Below are 8,077 nucleotides of genomic sequence, written 5' to 3'. Positions count from 1 at the left end.
GTACTGAACATGTTTTAGTATGTGATGAAAAATAAGGCAATCATCCTATGAGAAATGACTATGATTTGTAAACAAGAACAAAGTGCTACAGTGAAGGAACCAAGGATTTTGCTTTGAGGATCGAATTATGATGTTACTTGATACATTAGTAAAACCAATTTCTCTCCTAGTGAAGCCACTATCTTCTCTTTGTATATGATAGCCTACATAGCCCAAAAAGAACAAACCAATCAATTATTTCTGTTCTTTCAGGTCTCTTCCAAAGCAACACCCACCACCCAAATTGTGAGAAACATCTAAAGAGAAACAAACTTACCAATATAACATTGTAATATGACTCGTGAACCTGTCTTTGATTCTCTCTAGTTGCTTCTCACCCTTAAAATTAAGGCATTTTCTATGGACAAACCACTGCCTTAGCCCTCACCTTTAAACTGTGAAGGTGAAAATGTAGTCAGTTCCATTCCCATTAGACCCTCTCTTTTCAGTTATGGTCTTAACTCTTAAGGGTAATTCTAAAAGAACATCATAAATTCTCATCTCAGTATGATTCAGGCCAAGACAGTGATGGTAGACTAACACTAAGGGTCTATTTGGATAGAACTTATTTTGCTGAAACTGAAAACTGAAAACACTGTAGCAAAATAATTTTTAAATGTGTGAATAGTGCCGTGAGACCCATTTTTAATGAAAATGTTGCTGAAAAGTAAAGTTTGTGGGTCCGTAAACAGTACACGGATGCACTGTTCACGCTGAAAAGTCAACAAAATCGGCTATCAAAAAAGAAATAGAAAAAAGTGTAAACGCAAAACGCAATGCAGGAAACGCAGATCCAAACCGCACCTAAATGAGGCTCACAAAGCAACGTCGGGTTTAGAAACCATTGCCTAATTGATTCCTCTTGCTCAACTACCATTTTCAAATTCTGAAAACAAACCATCTAGTGGAAAGCTCTTGCTGAGCACCATGTTGATGTTGTCATCCCAGCGGTGACCTTCGAGGCCGTTGTTGATACTAAGGCCACGACCACCTCTACCGTGGAGCTAATGTTGTGGGTCATGGGCCTCACGACGATATATTTGAAGGGTTTCTTTTACACTGGACCCAACCATGGGTTTAGAGTAAGTTTACTACTAGAATATTTTTCACAACTTCGGCCACAACTCACTTGCATGGCAAGTTGAAGTGTTGAAAAAAATGATGGGTCCTTGTCAGTCTACAATTCTACAACTCATAAGTCATCACGTGACAAAGTTGTGAAAATAATTGTAATATTAGATTTATTCTTGGGTTTATGGCCTATGCGACCTAGTTGGTGGCAAGGGTGGTGGAAAGGACAGAGGAGGAGGTGAGCTCTAACATGTCCACGATATGGAGACTTAAGAGAGAAACTATGTACAACTATTCATGTGTATGATTAAAACAAGATAAAAAAAAAACTATTTTGTATGTGGTATCTAAGAGTTATGAAGAGAGAGATGAATAATTTTAGGATATTAAAATGTTTTTTAAGTACAAATTATTTTTTGAACTGAAATTATGACTTGATTTAGTTAAAAAGACTAAAATAATAGACATTGCCTTTTAGGATAAGTGAGAATAAAGCATTTTAATGACTTGGCCACTAGTTATTTTGAACCGTTAGATTTAATTGAAATCAATAGTTTAAAAAATGTATAACTCTTGTGAAATAATATAAGGTATAACTTAAACCCATCTATTTTTTTATTTTTATTTTTTATTTCGGTAATCCAAAAACGCTAAATCTATAAGGGATCAACATAAGTTTAAATTAAATATTTGTAAATATTACTATAGGAAAAAAAAATGGAAAATGTTAAAGCACCATAGAAGCGATAATTTTTCATACCCCATTGAGAGAGAGAGAGAGAGAGAGAGAGAGGCAATTCAGATCAATTTATTGAGATTAGTAGGAGGTTAACTTAACATAAAAAATAAAGAAGTAAAATATATTATTAAAAGTAAACTAATATGGTAAATTTAAAATCCTTAACTAGTATTGGTTTGGTGATTTGATCCAAAAGCTATTATCCACCGAATTTAATCCTACTATTAGAGTGGAATTTTCTAATTAAAATTTTAATATTAAAATATTGTACTTATAATTCCAATTTTTTTCTTTTCTTTTTTGGTGGTAAAGAGGATATGCTTTAAGAAAAATTAAATATTACAAAATCAAGGATATGAAACATCCCAAACATCTGAAAATAGTTGTAACAAAATACATAAAAGGAGTAGAATACAAAACAAAACTATCACTAGAGATGTTTCCTTCCTTTGCCAAAAGATTTGCATATTAATTCCCTTCTCAGTAGGTGTGATGGAGAGGTGTGCAACCTCAAAAGGCTCGAACAGGTACCTACACTCTGAGATTAGGGCACTGCAAAGGTGGGAATGATCAAACATGGTGCATGGAGAAGAAAATATATCAATTATAGCTTTTGCCTGATGTCTTATTTCTTATTAGAGTATATTTGTATGAATTTTTTCATTAGTTTAGTTATTTAAAAATATGTTGAATAAAAATATAGTTGTATCATACATAGATGAATAAGCTAGAAATTTCAAAAATATAAACATAAACAAAGGTAAAAATAAGTAATGATTTAAGTTGAAACAATTAAGTCTTGAATAAGATTTAAGTGCATCTTGAACACTTGGACACCGAGACAATAAGCAAATCAAAGCTATTGAAAGGTGGCAATAATATCCAAAAGAGAAAAAGAAAAAGAAAAGTTATATAGTTTGTCAAATTAATTGTAATTTTTTTAGTGTTTGAAACATTAATTATACTTAAAAGTCTGTAATAATTAAAAAAATTTCACACCACTGCATACTTTGTAAGTATAAAATTTTTGTGAGAATAAGAGTAGAGATTCAAGTTTCTAAAAGAGAATTTCACACGCATATACAAGTTCTAGCTCAAATACTATATATATATATATATATGTTCAAAAAGAAAAAAAAAGTTTACTAACAAAATTCAAAAAATAATAATTCTAAGTAAAGAAAAAAAAGAAGACAAAGTAAGAAAGTAATGAACTTGTTATTTTCGTGGGTTTGGTGGGTGAGGAAATTTTGGGGCTGTTTGGTATATGTACTTATAAATATGTGTTTTGTTATTTGAAAGCATGTGTGAAAATATGTGTGAGTAAAAAAATGTGTGAAAAGAAGTGTAATATTGTTTAAAAATTGAAAATTGTTGTTTGAAATGGCGTACCAAACACCCCCTTAAATCATTCACCATATATTTGGTGAAATAGTAATAATTAAATTTTAATCAAGTAGCCTGCCAAGAACCAGTTTAGTCAGGTGTCAATTGACACATCAGCAATTACTAATTGCTTTGTGACACATCATTGCAACATGAAAATTATTAATTTCTTTTTTTTTTTTTTTTTTTTTTTGCTTAAGAAAATTATTAATTTCGTTTAACTTATAAAAGCAGGTTTGTGCATTAGAGCACTCTACTCCAATTACCTTAAATGACAAAAGGAACCTTTAATATCACGTGTCTCATTCTTATTGGTTGTATTTCATGTGACTATGTTGGTCTCACTGCTTTGCATTGAAGTCTTTTCTTAGACTTTGAGAATCTGAGTTGTTTCCATGCGTTACAAATGGAAAGGAGAACTTAGTAATTTCAAGCCATGCATCTCTATATATGAAAAAACTTATCTTGTTTCTTTCATGTCTCAAAATCTACGAGAGAAAGAAAAGATCCAAACAATACCTTCGCTTAAGGTGAGCCTATTTCTTCACAAGTACATCTATCTTTTTTCATATCTTGCTTCCTTCATTTTCTTATGTGTGTTAGAATTTTTCTACTAAAGAGAAAAATTTTATTCTCCTGCATGTTATCATAAAAAAGAAGAAGAAGAGGAGGTCAATAACAATGTAAAATAGCTTACATTTGTCAACATGCAAAAAAGAAAAACTACTATCAAGTGATTTATTTTATATCTTAATTTGATTCTCAAAAAAAAAAAAATTATATATCTTTTTTTGAGTAGTTTTGTTTTTGTGATTTGGAGAGTATATATAAGCTTAAAAAGTAAAAAATCTACTGCGATTGGATAGGAGAAAAAAAAAAAAAGCTTATAATGATCAAAATCTGATAAAAACCATATTTTTAGATTCTTAGATTGCATAAAAGGGCTTGGACTTTCATTTTTATAGAGTAATCGATTTATAGTGCTATATATTCATTTATGTTAGTTCAAAATCTTCTGTTTATTGCAGCGCCTGAAAGGTGTTCTTTGGGAAAATAATACATTGTGAAACTTGATTTTTAATTTAAAGTTATTATTTTTTTTAAAAAATCCCCTGATGTGTTTCTAGTAATTATTTCTGGATGAATTTTTTCACTGTGAATCAACAAGCAAGTTAAATACAAGTAAACAAACAATTAAAACAAAAAGCTCTAGAATTTTAGGTTGCCCGTTTAGCTTGAAGAATGGATATATATATATATATATATATATATATATTAGAAACATAAAATGTTTTAGTCAAGAAACTCAAATTCATGAGGAAAAACAAAAAAAACATACTTTAAAAAAAAAAAAGAAGAAGAAGAAAGAAGCAAAAATTCATTTATTCAAGCAGTTTGATACACTTCCTGTAATTCTATGAATAATACATTAATGTGCTAATGTTAGCACGACTCTTTAAAAGAAGCAATAACATATTATAAAACCAAAAACTTTACGAAATAGTTTGGGTCTAATGCTTATGTGCATTGGATCTGTTTGAAATTTGGAGTGCCAACATTTGTTAAAATCTTGTCAAATGTCCACTTCCTAATGGGTCCAGTACCAGAAGCATTGGACTCAATTTTTGTTCAAATGATTCAACTTCAACATGTACGACAAGCTGTAGCTTTTATAGTAGCTCGTTTTTCGTTAAGGAGATTCTAAACTTTTGTAAGCACTTAACGAATTTCTTAATATGGGATTCTAAAATTCCGTAAGCACTTAACGAATTTCTTAATATGTACGGTAATCCAAAATGAAAGAGAGTTATCATAATTGAAATAATTTTTTTTATTATAAATTTATAGAACCTTCACGAAGGTTCGCATGTTCTTAATTAAGCTAAATTTTCAAAAGTTTTAAAAAAATTGCTTAAACGTGACATTTGTATTAATATTGTCCTTGTTTTTCCGCTTTCTTAGAAATGCCATTAATACATGAAATAGATCTCAGTTTTTATTTATTTTTTTATGTTGCATCAGGAGCAAGAAGAGAATTTAAAATCTACAAAGAATTAATGGGATATGTTTTGGGAATCAATAATAGACAAATCCACTCATTTTCATGTCCTCCAATTGCGGACTATCCAAATTTGTTGTTGTAATTGTTTGCTACAATTGAATTTGATATTTTTGTATGTAATGACTATAGCATAGGATACTGATCCTTTATTCTTCAAGTAATACCTGGATTTTGTGACGTATAATGTATTAAAAATATTTATTTATGCAAAAGATAATAGAAACTTGGGAGAAAGACCTTAAATCTCTTACTGGGAATACAGTTACCACACGCTTATTGTAGAATAGTTTTACTACATACATGTAAATAGTGTGGTGATCTCAAAGATACATTGTTAAGGATTTCCTCCACAATTATATTTGACAATTCTCGGGATGGGAGATAGGCTTTGTAAAAGATATATTCCCAATCAACTCAATATAAGCTTGCTAATTATTTGATGCGTGTAGCATAGTAAAACATTTCTAGACTTAGGGGCATGGTTTAAATGCAAAAAGGTCACTTTTGGTATCATTCATATAGGTGTATTAACCTTCACATAATGTAATCCTACAATTTTCTATTCTATAGTTTTTTTTTTTTTAATTTTTATTTTTTTTAAGATTTAATCTTCTATTTAAGAATTAAGCCAACAACACCATCATAGAATTAATTAGTGCACTTGAATCTTGGGTAGAAGTTTACTTATACTTTTTATTTTTATACATCAATAATTAGGCATTGAGGGATCTCAATTGTAGATATTTCCGTTGGAAATAGTGAAAGGTACCAATTGAACTATTGTTTCTGCTAATATAACTTATGTTGTATTTAAAAAAAAAAAATGATTAAAGTTCACTCTTAATTATTTCATTCTTACAAAAAATTAAACACTTGAGTTTTGAGTTTCATGGGATAGAAATTTATAATATGAGATTCATTTTTTTTTTTTTTTTTTAATGTGTTCCCTTTGTTTGCTTCACGCTTTCTTGCTTAAATCTGAGAACATGAATTGCTTCTCACAATGTTTTCTGATTTTGTGTTGAAGGGAAAATTTGTTTTGAGCAAATGAGGAACAAAAGCTCAAGTGTTCATCGCTGGAATAACATGGACTATGATATCCTTGTTAAGATATTCATGAGTCTTAATGTTATGGATTTAATTTCTGTTGTTTCTCAAGTATGCAGCTCATGGCGCTCGGCTTGTTGTGATCCCATTCTATGGAAGAAGCTTGACTTATGTATTCAGATTTCTGACTCTTGCATGCTCCCCTACAATCAGATGCTTGGTCTTATAGCGTATCAAACAACAATAGGCTAATGAACATCTTGAAGACAACTTCAAATCTCAGTCAGGGAAATGTGACTTGCTTGATTTTTAACTTCTTTGAATATGTAGAAGATGAGCACTTGGTCTATGCAGCTAAAAGGTACGTACCATGTTTCTTTCCTTAATTTACTTGCATGCTAAATTGGTGGACTTACATTGAGACCTTTTTCTTGGTAGGAATCGTAATCTAAAACGACTTGCTTTACCAATTTGGAGTCGATTACCAGTAAGTGGAATGCGAAAGGCTTTCAAATATTGGAAAGGGCTTGAGTCTTTAACTGTTCCTGACTTCAAGAGTCCCATGAAACTGATGAAAGCGATTGGCACAAATTGCAAGAACTTCTCAGAACTTAAACTTACATGCAATTTCAACCTAGATTATGCTAATGCTATTGTTAAGTATGTGCCAAAGCTTAAGGTGTGTTAGTGTATAGTTTAGACTAGTTTAGCCCATTGGGCTTAGCCCAGTATATTGTAGTTGTAGTTTACTCCTTTTACTTGTACTACATACATACCTATCCTATATAAGGCTCTCTATTGTACATAATTTCACATACATCAATATACAGACTATTTAGTCTTTCTCACACTTTATATTGTTAACATGGTATCAGAGCCATTCCTCTGACTTTCTGGTTCCTATGGACATCTCCGGCGTTCTTCTGCTGCCCTCGCCTTCATCCAGTAGACACTGTCAGAAGCGAGTCACCGCCGTCATGCCCACAGTCCCAGTAACTCTCGGATCTCATTGTTCTGCTCATCCAACTGTCAAAACAAAGGCACAGAGTGACAGAACAGACAATCCCGAGCAAAACCCAACCAAGAACGGCCAGAAAACACCTCACACGCGCCTCCACGCGCCGCCTGAAGTTTCTGCCTCACGAGCATGCGTTCCACGTACCGCCACGCTCCGCCACGAATAAACTCCGAGCGTCCCACCTCTCAGTCTTCCAGAAGTACTCACTACAAGTTTTGCCGTGCCAAAGGCCATGATATCTCTGTTTGTTGCAAACTACAGAAATTTGTGCAAGAGTAGAATAAAACTTCTCTTCCTCAGGCAGCTACTGTATGTCCTTCAGATCCATCGGTTCCTACAGGTCCATCTTTGACTTCCTCACTTATTACGGTTGATATTGAAGTAGTTGTTCAACAGGTTTTATCCCACACTTCCACTGCCCTTTCTGTCACCTCAGGTAAACAACCTTGGTTTTTTGATACTGCATGTTGTAACCATATGACTCCTGATGAATCCAAATTTTCTGATAAGGCACCCTTAGAACATCCAATCACCATTTACATTGTTGATGGAACTCCTATGCCTGTTAGTCATAAAGGAACAATCTCTTCTTCTTGTTTATCCCTTAGTGACACTTTTCATATTCCAAAGTTATCTCTCAATTTGTTTTCTGTTAGTCAACTTTGCGAATTAGGCGTTGATCTTCTATTTACTAATCATGGTGTGGATGTGCAGG

The sequence above is a fragment of the Quercus lobata genome, chromosome 8 (assembly GCF_001633185.2).
Source record: "Quercus lobata isolate SW786 chromosome 8, ValleyOak3.0 Primary Assembly, whole genome shotgun sequence".
Taxonomy (NCBI): domain Eukaryota; kingdom Viridiplantae; phylum Streptophyta; class Magnoliopsida; order Fagales; family Fagaceae; genus Quercus; species Quercus lobata.
The sequence above is the reverse complement of the archived record's forward strand: the minus strand, read 5'-3'. Positions refer to the sequence as shown.